Below are 17,498 nucleotides of genomic sequence, written 5' to 3' on the forward strand. Positions count from 1 at the left end.
TTGCTATAGCAGTTCTACGGACCCTCCAGGCGCATTTATGCCGTCGCTGTCGCCGTCGGCGTCGCCGTGAAGTTCCTTATAAAGTCCAAGGGCAATAAAATCTGCACCGCGCGCCATATGCTGTATGCGCGAGTGAAAGCGTGCGAGGGTGAGCCAGCGATCACGGCTCAATCTCGCGCACGCAAGGGAGGAAAGCGGGAAGAAAGCGCGCTGTCTGCCGTCGTGCGCAAGGCTGCGGAGCTACGCAGGGAGGGGGGATGCGCTCTACTCCGGGCGGCCACTAATAGCTGTCCACTCATTTGCTTTCGCAATCGGTGCTTCGCTATTAGTGCTAAACTGCGACTTCTTTTTTTTTCAATTTTTTTTATTACGAAGGACAGGTGTGCACATAATTGGCCAGCCTTCATGGATTATATAAGCCACCTCAATGGTACTTTCATATTCGCTTTGTATATGCAGAATGTTTCAGCGAACACTTGAGAAATATTTTAAGGATTGCCTGTGGCATGTAGCACGATTCTAGTTGATGAGCCAGTCTACTCGAAGAGGCGGACATTACTTGCACAAGGAATGGAAGTGCATAATCGACTAAATAACAAAAATATAACTAGGGAAGTGTTTAAGTGATCTTATGACGCATATTGCAATTTGCAAATTCGAGCCGCGGAGTTCGCAAGGCGGGTCCACTTGAAACGAATTCTCAGAATGACGCCAGTTTCGAGATACGTATTCCCGAACTGCGCAGAGAAATGCATTGGCGTTCCAATTACTTTATTAACAAAACGCCGTTTTAAGCATTGAAGCACAAATGTAACTGAAACGCCAATGCATTACATCGCAAAGTTCGGTAATTAATATCTCAAAACTGGTGTCATCCTGAGAATTCGTTCCAGGTGAATCCGCCAAGTGAAGACCGTGGCAAGAATTTGTAAATTACAATATGGGTCATAAGGTAATTAGTTAAGACAACCAAATTAGTATTTTTAATTATTCAATTGTGCATTTCAATTCATTGTGTATGTGATGTCTGCCTCTTCGAGTAGACCATCTCTTGAACTAGAATTGTGCTATCTGCCACAGGCAATCTTTCAAAATTTTTGAAAGTGTTCGCTGAAACACCCGGTATGTCCACAAATATACTGGGCAAGACAGCAGCCATGCTAAAACATCCATGAGCCATTTTACTCTGTGAAGGTGGATGACCAGCGAAGCTGTTAACACACAACAAAGAGGGAACACAGAATTTTGAAGGAAGGTACGAACATATTTATTGCCCTGATCGGTGGTCACCATGACGATGGGTACGCACACACATTCACGAATCACCTCTGTTATTAAAAGCGGCTGTCACCTAAGACAATGAATGGCTCATACCCCTTTAAGTAATCGATCATACCCCCGTAAACGCGGCCTCCCCATTACGACGACAGAACAGAAGCGAAATTCTACGCTGGGATGATGAGCGGCAACGGAGCCAGGTGTGGACGGAGACGGCGACGCTCGAGCCATTGCTCATGATGTTAGTTTCTGCACACATACACCACAAACCCCGGATCATAGCCACATACAGCTTCGCTGTAAAAAAGTCTGGGAGGGTTCGCCAAGAAACTTGCCTTTAATACCACGTGTTTACGTGCTCACTCACACCGGAAAGCACCCTTATCTAAGTTTAATGAGTACGAAATGTATTGCGGCGTAAAATTGACTACGCGAGCCGAACCATCATAAAGGCCGAGAACAACTTTTCAACCTCTGAGAAAGACTGCTTGGCCATAACCTAGGTTTGTGGAAAGTTCGCGCCCTGCATTTATGGCAGACCCTTTTACATCGTCCCAGACCTCCACGCTGTTTTCTGGTTGTCGTCATTGAAAGACCACTCGGTCGATAGGCCATTAACTACAGGAACAAGCATGAGGGATGCCCAAGTTGTGTGCAACTCTGCATGCAAGTACTCCGGCGCGAACACCCTTTCTCGCTCTCATCTACCCCGTGATAAAGCGTCTATATCGTTACTCAAACCAAGCCCATGCATTCGGAGCAACAAAAAAATCTGTGGATTGTTGCTCCTCGTGATCTGTTGGATTCTACCTCCGTCACACCCTCTAAGGCGCCCCGCCATCAATCTTACTTTATTGTGCGAGACAAAGTGCTGTATCACTTAAGCTATACGGATACCGCGTGGCCGCAGGTGGCTCCTCGTATTTTCTCGTCACATGCCGTCCAACATCTGCCCTACTTTTCTAGCCTACCCACACAGTGCTCACTCAGGCATGCTGAATACTTACGCAAGGTTACGCCAATGCTTCTAGTCGTACGGTATATAGTGCTTTGTCCTTAAATAAATCCCTGCTGCCGAAGCATGCCAACAATCCGAAGCTCGAAGGGTGCTGTTCAGCCTTCACCTGGCCCTGCGCATCCTTTCAGTCACGTCGGCATTGAACTTTATGGCCCACTCTCGTGCATTGCATCTGGAAGCCGATAGATAATCGTTGGTGTGAGCCATCTCACCCAATATGTTCATACAGCCGCCCTTCTGCAGCTACAGCACGCAAAGTATCTTTCTTCATCCTCTGCTTCAACACAGTGCTCCCCGAGAAGCCCTTAGTGGCTGAGGGTGTGTCTTTCTGAAAGATTTGAAGCGCTGCTTGCCGAGTTCCACACCAGCCTGCTCACTTCTACCACCTACCATCCTCAAACCAGTTGATTAACTGAGCGCGTCAATCGCACTCTTGGCGACATGCACACTACATACGTCGCGTCCGACCACTTAAATTGGGACATGTTCCCCCTTTTGTAACCTACGCTTACAATACTGCGACGCATAATTTTATTATGCGCGACGAGAACACGCTGAATACCGTACTGCCATACCACCCCGACAGCTCCCCACGTCGGCCCATATCAGAAGTAGCAAAGTACGCTGAAGGTTACTGACAAATTGCCCGAACTTTCATGACGGAAGGTCCAACTCCCAGCAGAATCAATATGGGAAGGCCCTGCCCACTATGACATTCCGTACTCGCTCCCTCGTATTGCAGCGTATTCCGCCCCACGTTCCCAGAATTCGTATAAGCTTCTGGCTCAATACGATGAACCCTATCGCATCGTCGCCTGTAAATTACCGGCAAACTATGTGGGCAAACCCGTGACACAATTTGGCCATACAGAAATACATTCAACAAAAGCGGACGCTACCACAGAGCTCAGCGGCCGAATCGACTGCAGCGCACCAAGCGGCTGATGTGAAAACCTCAACCACACTTCCAGTTTCGGTTTAGGGTACGCTCGTTTTGAACGCTAGCTGGTACACGCCGGCTGCGCTGATCGGCGCGGCATTTGTTTTTGTTTCTGCTGCTCGACCGCCCGCTGTCTTGTTGCGGAATCGTATTTTTTCTTTATTTCTTAAGCTAAATGTGATCTAAACTAAATGAGCGATCTTTAGAAGCCTTCATCGAATCTGTCCTCTGCGCAACGTTCGTTTTTTTTTACCTTCAAGTTGAAGTTTATTGCTTCATTAGTGGTGCATATATGCGGTAGAAAATATACAGAAAGAGGTCCTACAGTTAGAAACTGCAGCGGGACCTCTTGTTCTTAGTTACATAACATTATATAAATACAAAGGCGTCAATTGCGGTTATGAAAAAAGAACGAATTACACAATTTTTACAGTGTTAAAGCAATACAAGTTATGGCAACACATCACCACATAAAAATGTGTATAATAGGCAGCATAAAAATACATCAAAGAAGGAATGCAGTTTACAAGGTACTAATATAAGCTCTCAGTGAACGTTGGTATGACGATAATGTAGGTGAGGATTTCACGTGAGCAGGTAGGTTATTCCACATTTTCACACTAACAAAACCAACAGTTAGTTGGCCATAGTTGCTGCGTGATTTTGGAAGTAAAAGGTTATTTTGTAAAGAGAACCTGGTAGTGTTAGGATTAGCAAGACTATTCCTGCCAATGATATAATGTAATTGTGGATGTTTAAGTAGGCGGTAAATAACAATGCTGTGGTTGTACCAGATAATTTTATTTATTGTGAGGAGATTTAACTCAGTGAAAATGGGGGTAACATGAGCATTATATGGAGCCGAAGCAATGATACGGACAGCGTTATTTTGGATGTGTTGTAAGGGAGCCATATGACAGCGATATGTGAGGCCCCAAGAACTGATACAGTAATTAAAATGGCTATAAATAAAGGCATAATACAATGTCAGGAGAGTGTGCTTTTGAAAGTAGTGTCTGGCCTTTAAAAGAAGACGCAAGACGCCTTGTGAAATGAATAGATGTATATTTTGCTCTATATAAATGCTAATTCCGGTCTTTTTGTACATTCATCTAATATTACGGTACCATATAAGCAGCAGTAGTTCAGGTACGAAGCTCCACCAGACGGCATCAGCTGAAGAAAGCAAATTACAAGCACATATTATTTTGGCATTGAGACCTTGTACAAAAAACGGCGTGTAAAATCGAACCGTGCGAAAGTGGAGAATAGGCGACATTACGAACAAAGGGAATTCGCTTTTACACGCATGGCGTAGAATATGCCCGACCCCTCCAAACTAATACCTTATATAAAATATGACAAAACATCTGATTTCTAAAGCATGCCCCCAACCTCAGGCTTTATGGCTATATAAGAGCGCAAATACACGGGCGGCTACACGTTTAACATATAATACATGTCGTAATTTGGGCGGCCGTCGGCCTTTGTACCACACAAAAGAATTACGTGCACCGGTGCGCAGAACGGCGGTGGTCGGCCGCCGCGAAGCCATCGCGTTTTCGTTATCTGTGGTTCTCCGCAGGGACGCGTGCTCGGGGCCTTATGCTAGCGGCTAGCTAGTGAAGCCTCGCCCACAGTCTTGCCGACGTCGCACTCGTACGGCGTCGACTGAACGGATTACCACTAAAACCCCTTGATAACTTGAAAGTAGTGACACTCTCCTCCCCGCCGCGCTTAGTCCTCGATTCTCCTCGCCCGCCGGCTGCGCGCGCTGCACACGGCACACTATTGTGCCTGGGCTCCCGCGGACGGGCCGCAGAATTCGATGGAGGCGCATGATTTCGGGTCAGTTGCGCGCCCCACTGGCGTATAAAATTTTGAAAATGGTGATAACAGCATGGAGAATGCTGAAGGCAACGTTTATGAGGAGGTTGGTTTCATCTTAAAGCCGTATGAATGACATACACTGATGTAAAAGGAGCTTTGAGGCGACTTCTATAGTCCAGTTATTTTTTCTGCCACATGATACGCTGCTTTGCTTTGTGCGTCTGGTCTAGTATTGCTTGTGGCAAATCGCTCTGTGTTTGGCAGTTTTTTCTTCCATGTGCGCGCATGTGCACCGCAGGGATTATATTCAGCGTGCCTTCTTATAATGAATTACTCGCGAGTGCATCGTCCGTCCATGTGTTTGTCTCAATGTCAAAGTAGCTTTTGAGCTGTGGTTTCTGCATTGAATAGGACGGTTGGGCTATTTCAGTGCGATGAAGCGGTGCTGGCAACCACTCATCGCCCACAATAACAGAACTGAGGAAAGGTATTTACAGATTATTCTTTAGGCGTCGGTGTCAATGAAGCTTAAAAAATACTCGGTATACCTATGGGAGAATGCATTCTATATTTTTAAGCAAAAGAAACGCCTCTGGATAAGGTATTTTGATAGTTCACACTGACATATCGTTAAATTATGCAGTAGGATAGTTAAAATTGTGATTTTGATTAGCGGGGGGCCCCTATTGCCGACGCAGTATATATTGCGGCCAAGCGTGCGGTGGCGACAGACGCTGCATAAAGGATCATAGTGTCGTTTGTTGCGTCGTTAAGCAATGATATCATTATTGCCGAAATTATTAGAGGCGGGACAAGGAGAAAGCAGGAGCAATCACTTAATGCTGTTAGTTCGAGGATCATGCCGCTGTCGAGGGGGCTTCCTGTGCTTCACGACAGGTTGGTCGGAGAAAATTGTTGGAACTGCGTTGAGCTTCAGCTTTTTTTTTCAAGCTCTTGTAATGTGCGCTGCTCAAATGGGTATTCAGTGAAATGTAGCTGGAACATTTATCGAAGAGTTACTCACTCAGGCAGAATGAATAAAACGTCATTTATACAAGTACAAGTGGCTAATACGCTGCAGTGCTAAACATTATTGCCTACATAATATTCCCTGCATTGCTACATCAAAGCCATAATCATTATTTATTGCTCAACCTTCGTAATCAAAGCACATTGATAAAATGACATCGGCTCGTGTTACATGGATGGAAAAGGTTTACTCACAGAACAAAACCGAGGAACGGTGATTGTAACGCATTCGCTATTAAAGCGAAGATTCCCGGCCTCCGCCTAGAAGTCAACAGCAAGGGTGCGCGATCGCATCGTGCACATTGCCTGTATCCGTGAGAAAACCAAACAATAATCGTCACCCCCTCACGCGTGCATGGCAGCCCAGTTCAAAGCAAATTCAAGAACTGAAAAAGATTACCACGTGTCCTTAGCTATCGCCTAAAAGACGCGAATGCGACTCTTGTAAAATCTACTGTAGTTCACCTCAATCCACACTAATCCACAATCTTCACGCCCCTTATTCGACCTTAATCCCGTCTAATCCTGCTTAATACACCTTAATAGACCTTAATCCACCTAAATGCACCCTAATCGTCCTTAGTCCTCCTTAATCCACCTTATTCGACCTTAGTCCACCCTAATCCTCCTTAATACTCTTTGATCGACCTTAATCCATCTTAATCCTCCTTCATGCACCTTAATCGACGTTAATCCAGCCTAATCCTCCTTATTACATCTTGATGCACCCTAAACCACCCTAATCCAACTTAATCCGCCCTAATCGACCCTAGCCCTCCTTATTTACCCACAATCCACATTAATCGACCTTAAATTACCTTAATCCAATCATTATTCAGTCATGAATTTACTTTGCTAATCATTATTATCTATTATGCACGGCTGGACATCATTTGGCTCGCTTCTGGCCTTCATTAGGTCACGTTACTTTCTGTACCCCAAACGCTCACCTTGAAACATATCAAACTAAGGGTCTCGTCTTAAAATATGGACTAGCTGGCGCTCATCACCGGCAATACCACGGGTATACTTCCCACCCATTTTTTTCAGGCCCTGCATTCATTATATTTAAGTGACTGACACACACATCGAAGCTGTAAATAGCACCTATAAAGCTGCTATTCAGATTTTCTGCAAAACAGGCAACGGATCCCAACAATCACGAAAAGTGCGATCGAGAGGCTGTATCTTTGGGTATATTTGTTCAGTGGAAAGCAGAATCTCTAAAGCTGCATTTCCGATTGAATAACATTTGACGACGTGCGAAGTGATGGAGTGTCAGCGGAATATGCATCATTCTGAGGAGAACCCGATTTTTATGCAACGTACAAACTGCCCCAACAAAAAAGCTAATGAGCAGGCCGGAAGAACTGAAAAAATGCAGCATTAGGGGATGCTTTGATATGAGCAATAAGAAAGGCGTCTTACATCGCAAACAATACTGTCCCTTGTCGGAACAAAGTTCTTTCATCCAATGTTGTGCAGCCACTGCTTCTTGCGCAAGCCATCACGCTTTCCTTGCGGTATCGTAAAAACTGCATAACCATCATCACGCTTCTTCCTGCAGTTATATGCGCAGCAGCACGGCATAGCGCTAGCAGACAGTGCACGAAACAGCGTGCAATGTAAGCGTGCGACCGAGCTCAGGCGCAAAATGGCGCGAATGAAAAAGCAAAACACAAGCAAAACGCAAGCTCCGCTCGTTTCCAAGGGCAACGGCAGGGAGACCAATCATCGTGCAAGAAAACGGGCGCAAAACCGTCTGCCGCGGAGGGAGACTCGCGAGGGGCGAGGAGGTTGCGCGCCGGCGGCAGAGTACAAAGAGTGGCGGTACTTTTCTACATCAAGGGGCTTTAATTACCACTTGTCTTCTGTTTTACGCGGCTTTTTTAGCTGCGGTAGTGAGTGTTCGCGGACGGCGCGGAGCCAATGGGCGCTATGCGCGTAATGCTCAAGCCCGTTTCACATGGTGCGATTTTGTCTGCGAATTCGCACGTGCGAATTCGCAGCTGCGGAAAATAGGCCGCCGGACCCTTCGTGCGTGCGTTTTTTCGATGTTCGGCGTGCTGAACTTCTCTGCGAAAAACGCAGATGCGTTGGTAGCCACTCTAGCGGTGGAAATAGACGGAGGCGGCTCGCACATACGTTATCGCCAGTCACGAGTATGCGAAAAACGCAGCTGCCAAGCTTTTCTTTTCTCAGACAGATTCTAAGAAAAAGAACTAGCTGGCGCGCAGGTGTAAGTGCAGCTATTTGTGGTGTCAGCTAGCTTCTTAAAAAGTGATTGAGCGTGTGTGTGTGCGCGCGCGCCTATGTGTCAGGCTTAGAAGTATTATTGCGATAGCAATTATATGGACACTTTAACCGGATTTCTGCCGTCGGCGTCGCCGTCGCCGTGAGGTTCCGTATAGATAAAATCTTCACCGCGCGCCGTTTGCCCGAGCGGAAGCGTGCGGGGACGCGTGTTATTACGGAGAGCGAACGCACTCAATCTCCCACGCGCACGCAACGAAGCGGGAAGCCAGCGCCGGAGGGAGCGGGGGGGGGGGGGCACTTCTACTATGCCAACAACCGCGCTCGTCGCTCGACAGCACCGTCTCTTATCTCTCCCACGTGCAAGCAAGGAAGCGGGAAGCCAGCGCCGGAGGGAGCGGGGGGGGGGGGGGGGCGCACTTCTACTCTGCCAACAACCGCGCTCGTCGCTCGCCGCACCGTCTCTTATCTCCACACGGCTCTGACCTTTATGCAGTGTGCATTCGCCGCTCAGTTTCTGTTGAAGCGATAGACCGCACGTAATTTCGCCCGCTGAAGCGTATGGGCTTGCTGCCACCGTTTTGACAGTCGTTGTCTGCAGTCATTCAGTGTGATCTCTTCATGTTTGTTTGTGCGCGCTCACACCACGCTTGTTCATTCAGTTAGTAATAGTCGGGCCACATTTTCCAACGCACGCTACACATGTAATGCTGCCCAGATCGGCAGTGCAGCGCTACAGGTGCGTCCCTTCGCACGCGCGCTGCCCACGGGACGCGCTTCTCATCAACACCACCATTTCACACGCGCCTTCTCGTGGTCATCGTGTCTCTCTTCATGTCGGTCTACTTACGCCGCAGCACACCTGCTTACTTAATCAGCTCATGTTAAATACAATTCATATTGCTACCAAAGCCGCTCACCTTACTTCGTATGACATTGCTGTGTTGCTATCGCATTCATTGCTTCGCCCTTAGGGCGAAACTGTGACATCTTTTTTAGTGACATGTTCATGTGTACATGTCTTTCGAATGCGTACTCGGACATCAGTTAGGTTTCACTGCATTAAAAGAAACCACCTAACTAATGTCAATTTGTTTCTTGGTTCTAGTCCTTAATGCTATCAGCCGGCAAGTTATACCTGGAACTAGAAATGAACCACATGCCATTTGATTCACTCATTTTCGATCCAAATAATGCACACTGGTGGAAGGCATGCATGATTAGTGCGTATGTTCAACATTGTGTTGCATGCAGAGAGACATGTGAGTGTACATTAATATACTCTGCAGTAACTTGTTCTGAATAACACTTTCAAAAATAAATAGGAATTTTAATAAACGACCACATGTGTTTTTGCTTCTTTTTTCTTTTTAACTCAATGAGCGGTGCCCTGCCTTATAAGATGTTTTACTTCCACATGGTCGAGGGGTGTAACTTTCATTGTATTGCTTTGAAGCTTCTACATTCCGTGTGCTTGTGACACTTGCGACAATTTCTGAAAACGAGTATGTGTCAGATAAACGCAAATTCTTGCAAAACGTGGCACACATACTGCTGTATTTGTCTTTGAAAAGTTATTCAGAAAGGCAGCTTTTATGTCTTCAGTAACTCATTCGTTGTGGCCGCTTCATCTGACCCTTTCTGAGCTTGACCATCAATTTCATAGTAGCAGCTTTCAAAAGCTCTGGTATAGAGTGCTTATACTGCTTATATTCAGATATGTTCACGCCATACAAGTCTATATTACTGAAAATAAAACAGCCAGAGGCCGCATTGTTAAGACAGGGACCTGAGCATCAAGAAAAAAATGCGATAAGAAAGGCAGCAAGAACAAGTACTCACAAGCAAATGTTTATTGTCAAGGGGGATGCAACAATAATACAACCCATTCAGGGGATGCACGGAAACCAGATAATAGCCACAAAAAAAAAGCATACTCATATGCATGTCCAAGGCCTTTTAATCACAAATGGCATTTAACTGCAGTGTATGCATAATGAAGCCTTGCCAATTGTGCCGTTTTACTAGCGCTACATGCCCACTACTGCTCTGTGCCTGAATGGTGGTTCACATTTTCAGGCGGCAATAGGTGTGGCGACATCCATCATTCGTGCATCACTCATTCTGTACAATACACACCTTGCAGCAAGGAAAAGGAGCCACAATATAGCTTTCTAACTATTCTAGGCGATTAACTTGAGAGAGGCATTTCCAACTGTACCAGACTAGACCAGCATTGCCTTGCAGCATGCTTGTCAGTAGCATAGCCATGGGGGGCACACTGGGAACGTAACCCCTAGCCACCGAACTCGAAATTTTTGTGTGTGTGGCATAGAACTACGTGCAGACATGCTCGCCTGCCCCCTCACATATCCCTTGCACAAGGTCAAATATACATGGCCCCCTCCCCCCCCCCCAAACACTCACGCGTGCGCACACACACACCACCAAAACGTTCCTGGCTACTGCACTGGTGCTTGTTACATAAGGGAGAATTGCAGATCCTTTGTCTCAATATTCAGTAGTTCGGAACAGGATCAAAGTAACTAGGCAAAATAAAGAAGAGACCAACGTCAACCCTCCACCCGATAAGAAGCATTGCTCCTAAATGTGGAGGAGCATGCACTGAGCATGCTTTTTAATTTAACCATGATTGGTCTTGCTAACAAATTAGAAGTGGAAAACATCACTCATACAATCTATGCAGACGACATCACGATCTGGTCCGTTTGTGGCAATGACGGACAGATCAAGACAGCACTGCAGGAAGCTGTCAACACAGTGGAGGAACATCTGGCTGACACCGGGCTCAGATGCTCACCAAAGTTATTACTATATCTGTAGAGGGCGCGAGTGCTAAGCCGATTATGAGGCGCCCTCTATAGGATGTAGCATATAAAGGCTGGGCTGTGAATAAACGGGGGCACTTCTGCTGGGGACTCGGAGCGTGTGTCTTTACTCCGCGGCCCTCGGGCTTCAGCCTGCCTCCTCGGCCGCCTCGGCTCGAACCCTCCCACCACATGGTGTCAGAAGTGGGATGCGTGGTTCCCGCGACTTGCCATGGCTAACAAAGACGCTCCAGTTCCTGCTCTCGCTGCCGCCAGTCTCCGGAGTCCCGCTCCGTTCCCCTTCGACGATGTCGGCGAGTGGCTGCCCTGGTTACGGCAATTTGAGGACTATGCCTTCGCCACCGGCATGCACGCAGCCCCGGACGAGACGAGGGTTAGGACTCTCCTCTACTGTATGGGCCCCCGTGCACGCATTGTCCTCAGTTCTCTCATGTCCGATGAAGAAGCGTACAAGTCCTACGCGGAAGTCACCCGGCGGCTCACAAGCTACTTCGTGCACCCCGTAAACGAGGTGTACGAGAGCTCTCGGTTCCACAAGCGGACGCAAGAGCCAGGCGAAACCGTCGACAGTTTCTTCACGGCCCTTCGGAACATGGTACGCAAGTGTAACTACCCGTCACCTGCCGTTGAAGAGCGTCTTGTTCGCGACCGTTTCGTCGTGGGTTTGGCGGATTCTCGCCTTTCAGACAAGCTGTGCCGCACTCCGAGCCTTTCCCTGGACGACGCACTCGTGCAAGCTCGTCAGCACGAAGACGCCGAACGCGAAAGACAACGCCTGTCCCTCACCGCTGGGCAACCGCTTACGGCAGCTCACGTGGACGCGGCGACTTCGCGTAAACCCGCGCAGCGTGCACGCGGACGACGCAATAGACGGGACTCTGGCAACTTTGCTGACTTTGCGTCACGTGACCGACCCGACGGTTCGCACTCGAGCAACAGAGCTGGCGAGGCTTTGAAATGCGGCCTAGGCCTAAGTAGGCAATGCGGATTTTGCGGTCACGAGTTTCACCGACGGTCTGACTGTCCAGCGGCCAAAGCGGTCTGTAACCACTGCAAGAAGCGAGGCCACTTCGCGGCGGTATGTCGCTCAGGGAAGCGCCTCGGATCCGTCGAGCTCCACTCCGTCGCGGCGGTGGCCCGCAACGGGCGGTACGTTGAGGTGCGTGTCAACGGGAACCCTCTCGTCTTCAAAGTGGACTCTGGAGCCGACGTCTCGGTGGTTCCGCGCACGTTTCCCGGCTGCCCAGCCGTCCTCGATAAGCCGCGAGGCGAAGAACTTTTCGGACCCGGGAAACAAGCCCTGAAGCTTCTCGGCACCTTCGACGCGGCGCTGTCTTGGAGAGGCAGGCAAGTCAACGAGCGCCTCTACGTCGTTGCGGGACAAGAGCAGCCACTTCTCGGCTATCCCGCTATCGTTGCCCTTGGGGTCGTCAAGTTTGTCGGCGCCGTCGCACCAGCTCTGCCGGACGCACCACCTCGTGAAGTCCCTCCAGCCCTTTTCACCGGCCTGGGCACGTTTCCGGAAGAGTACACGATACGTATCAAGCCTGACGCGGTACCGTATGCCCTCAGCACAGCCCGGCGTATCCCGATACCGCTACGAGACGTAGTCAAAAAGGAGCTCGACAAGATGGAGCAGGAGGGCGTGATCCGGTGCGTCGACGAACCGACGGACTGGTGCGCGGGACTTGTCGTCGTCCCGAAGCCAGCGGGGGGTTACCGCCTGTGCGTTGATTTGACCAAACTCAACCAAGTCGTTCTGCGTGAACGCCACGTACTCCCGACCGTCGACCAAACCCTCGGACTTCTCGGTGACGCACGCGTTTTCTCGAAGTTGGACGCAACTTCAGGCTTCCACCAAGTACGCCTGGCGCGCGACTCCCAGAAGTACACGACTTTCATCACTCCGTTTGGCAGGTATTGCTACTGCCGCCTCCCATTCGGCATAACATCGGCCCCGGAATACTTCCAGCGTCAGATGTCTCGCCTGCTGGAAGGGTTGGCTGGTGTTGTTAACCTTATGGACGACATCCTTGTGTTTGGCCGCACCACAGAAGAACACGACCAACGCCTCCAGGCAGTCCTTGGTCGCCTCCAACAAGCGGGGGTCACCCTCAACGCTGCCAAGTGCACTTTCGGCGTGTCCAGCGTGCGGTTCCTTGGCGTTGTCGTCGGTGCCAATGGCATCACTCCGGATCCAGAGAAAGTGGCCGCCATTCAGCGCATGCCAGCTCCTCAGGACGTTCATGGTGTCCAACGTTTTCTCGGTATGCTCAACCATGTCGGTCGCTTCCTCCCGGGCCTCTCTCAAACGACTGCGCCAATCAGAAGTCTCCTGAACAAGCTTGCAGCCTGGACATGGGGACCAGCGCAGGCTTCAGCATTTGAAAAGCTCAAGAGCATGCTGTCGTCGGACATCTGCCTCGCAAGGTACAACCCTGCACTGTTGACGACAGTCTCCGCAGATGCCAGTTCCTTCGGGTTGGGTGCTGTCCTCCTTCAAGACCAGCCATCAGGGGAGCGCCGACCAGTTGCATACGCCTCTCGAGCGCTGACTGAAACGGAACGGAGGTACAGCCAGATCGAAAAGGAGGCACTGGCTGCCACCTGGGCCATCAACCGATTCGACGAGTTTCTTCGGGGTCTTCGTTTCACCCTCGAGACCGACCATAAGCCGTTAGCACAGCTCCTAGGAACCGCGGATCTCGATCTCATGCCACCACGAATCCAGCGCTTCCGCATCCGCCTTCTCCAGTACCAGTTTGATGTCAAGTACGTTCCTGGGAAACAGCTGGCCACCGCAGATGCACTCTCAAGGGACCCAGTCGTCCAGCTGCCAGCGACTCCAGCTGTTGACAAGGTGGAGCTGTACGTTCAAGAAGCACTCCGTGCTATCCCTCCTACATTTGCAGTCCTCCTCGACGACTTCCGAGCTCACCAGGCTGCAGATGGGGAGTGCGCGCAGCTCAAGTTGTACTGTGAGCAAGGGTGGCCTAGGAAAGAGAATCTGCCTCTCAGCATGGCTCAGTTCTGGGCTCATCGGGCCGAGTTCAGTATTGGTGACGGCCTTCTCCTCTGCGGTGGACGCCTGCTGGTGCCCGCTTCTCTGCGGAAGCACGTCCTCTCCCTCATCCATGACGGACACCTCGGAGTGAACCGTTGCCGCGCCATCGCCAGGGGAGCTGTCTGGTGGCCGACCATGGGGAGTCAGATCAAGACAATGGTGGAGAACTGTCCCAACTGTGCTACCACGCGGGTCCAGCGAGCAGAGCCACTGCTGCCTACCGTGACGCCTAGCCGTCCCTGGGAGCGAGTCGGGGTGGACATATTTCATCACGAAGAAGCCGACTACCTTCTCCTCGTAGATTACTACTCGAGGTACCCTGAAGTGCTGTCCCTTCGCTCGACGACGTCTACAGCGGTGATCTCCATCATCAAAAGTGTCTTCGCAAGGCATGGGATCCCAGAGACCCTCGTCAGCGATAATGGGCCTCAATTTTCGTCGGCAGAATTCCGCGTCTTCGCCCAGAGCTACGGATTCTCCCACGTCACCAGCAGTCCCAGGTACCCGCAGTCTAATGGGGAAGTCGAGCGTATGGTGCGGACGGTTAAGGAACTCTTCAAGAAGTCTCCGGACTGGCCTTTGGCCCTCTTGGCATACCGCAACGCACCTGGCGTGACCGGGTACAGCCCTGCTCAGCTGCTCATGGGGCGCAGCCTCAGGACTCGCCTTCCGGTCCCCATGGCCGCGTTGCTTCCAGAACCACCTAACGCTGCCGACTTCCACCGGCGTGACACTACCCAACGACGTCGCCAGCGTCAAGATTTTGACCGTCGACATGCTGCACAAGATTTGCGGCCCCTGGAGGAGGGAGAGAGAGTGTGGATTCGCGACACAGATTGTGCTGGCACTGTTCTTAGCCCAGCGCAGCGTCCACGCTCCTACGTGGTCCAGACGGATGCAGGTGCTCTCGTCCGCAACCGGAGACATCTGGTTCCGCAGCAGTCTCCGTCATCAGGTGGTCTAGACCTCGGCAGCTCCAGTCCACGGACACGAGGATCTGAAAGCCTGCCACAGACTCCAACTCGCCCAGAGCCTGTGTGCAGCAGTCCAACTCCCAGGGCACTTACTCCTCTACCAGTTGCATCGCCACCGGTTGCCCCGGCTACTCCCTCAAGACCGCCTGGGTCAGTTGTACGCACTCGGTCTGGACGTTGTGTTAGGCCGCCGGTGCGGCTGAACTTGTAGAACGTGCCATGAGACATTTGTCATTACGTTGTATACCTGAGAGCAAGGGGTTGCTTTCTGTTACTTTCCCAAAAGGGGGGATGTAGAGGGCGCGAGTGCTAAGCCGATTATGAGGCGCCCTCTATAGGATGTAGCATATAAAGGCTGTGCTGTGAATAAACGGGGGCACTTCTGCTGGGGACTCGGAGCGTGTGCCTTTACTCCGCGGCCCTCGGGCTTCAGCCTGCCTCCTCGGCCGCCTCGGCTCGAACCCTCCCACCACAATATCGACCCACGTTCAAGCGGAGACCACTAAAGGGCTACGCCAGAGAGAGGGAGTATGATGAGTATGGAGACCGGAGCTCTGTCAAGCCGAAGAAATTTCGGCTTTTTTTCCGGCTCTCCCTTTTCACCTTGTGTATCTCGTGGTGAAATAAACAAGTTGATGATGAAAAAAAAAATCAAGCTCGATACGAATAATGGAGGCACTATTCCTATTGTAGATCACATTAGAGTCCTCGGCATGCTGATAAAGAAAATGGGGTTAACGGACAGACTGTTAAAAGACATGCATAAGACTACAAACGCAGTCAGACTGCTTAAGCGAGTCACTCACAAGAGGAGTGGCATGAGGGAAGACAGCCTCATCAGGTTGATCCACTCCTTCGTCATGTGCCACATTGCACGTGTAGCAGCTATGCACAACTGGTACAGGTGCGAGAGGAATAAGATCAATATAATCATCCATAGGTTATAGAAGATTGCAAACGGACTGCCCGAATCCACCAGCACCGAGAAACTACTACAGCTTGGGTTACACAATACCCTAAATGAGGTGGCAGAAGCACAGAGGATCTCGACCTAATATCTCGACTTAATAAAAGTTTTTACCAACCAACTAATGTACTGAGGTAGCCGGTAACATTGTTTGGGCTGTACTCCAGCCAAGCATTATTTTTTAGGATCAGTTTTACTGGCTCTCACCGAAGCAGTCGGACCGGATTGAGATCATTATTCAGAACGCGATGAGGGCAATAGCTGCTCTCCATCACATTACCCTGCTGTTCACTAAAGAACATGCCCAGCTGAACCCCATAGAAGCATCAGCAATTGAATGTGAATGAGTATGTGAATTAAAGAGGCCGCATGTTGCAGTTGCTTCTGAACCCTTTGACCATTTCCCCAACACATCACTATTGTTGTGCCTCAAGTAGATTGACTGCCCCCTGCAAATGCACTTGCATGACAGATATCAAACTGCTTGGATACAAGAATAAGAGACCGAAGGCCATGGTACTGCTGTACACAGATGTTCCTTTGGACAATGTATTTTGTACAGACATTGTTATTACAGGAAACGGAAGCATCGTATTGGTCAGCCTTATGCATTTCCCTCTTTATGAAAATAAGGAATATGTGATGGATGTCTGCAACTCTACTTGAGCTCCATATCATACATGACAAGAGTGTGCGAACAGGGCTGACGCCAATACATGACGCCAATGAGGCAGCCTCATTTTTATCGAACATCGCCCACGTACAGACATACACCATTTCCACTAAGCAGCTGAAGCAAGTCAGTAAAGCCGCATTACTTTGTCAGAAGATAAACAAGCTTCACAGTAACACACTTTCTAATGTTTGCCTACATTTAGTAGAAGGACACAGCTCTGGCCCTGTCAATGCCATGTCAGATAAAAAAGCACACAACAACATGACCATGTATCCGCCCACACCTCCTGTGCCACACTCGCTTACTATCTTCGTACCCGCCAAACAATTTGCTCTGGCGAGACACACATGCGTGTACGCTCAAATTTGGCCACCCCAGCTGCATCACTTTTGCCAACATTGTCAGGGACACAGTATCCTTAACTGCAATTCACCATCAGGTAATATGTAATTTTAACAATGTGAGCACAGGCATTTTGACTCACTGACAATGAATGTAAAGAAATGTAATTGATGCTTGAACGAAACTAGAGAGCAGTCGTCTGCAGTTGTAGTGAGTCAGTGTAGTTTCATGTATAACTGTTTCACATCAAGTCTGTGCAAAGCATCATTATGGGCAGG

General features: G+C 49.6%; 1 protein-coding gene and 1 pseudogene across 4 annotated transcripts in view; both read left to right on the plus strand.

Moving 5' to 3' along the window:
• Window positions 1-17,498, plus strand: part of LOC125942970 (neprilysin-11-like) — a 633,184-nt gene that overhangs the window by 43,297 nt on the left and 572,389 nt on the right. The gene's annotated exons all lie outside the window — the stretch shown is intronic.
• LOC125942969 (uncharacterized) lies at window positions 14,793-15,438 on the plus strand (annotated as a pseudogene).

The sequence above is a fragment of the Dermacentor silvarum genome, chromosome 2 (genome assembly GCF_013339745.2).
Source record: "Dermacentor silvarum isolate Dsil-2018 chromosome 2, BIME_Dsil_1.4, whole genome shotgun sequence".
Classification (NCBI taxonomy): Eukaryota; Metazoa; Arthropoda; class Arachnida; order Ixodida; family Ixodidae; genus Dermacentor; species Dermacentor silvarum.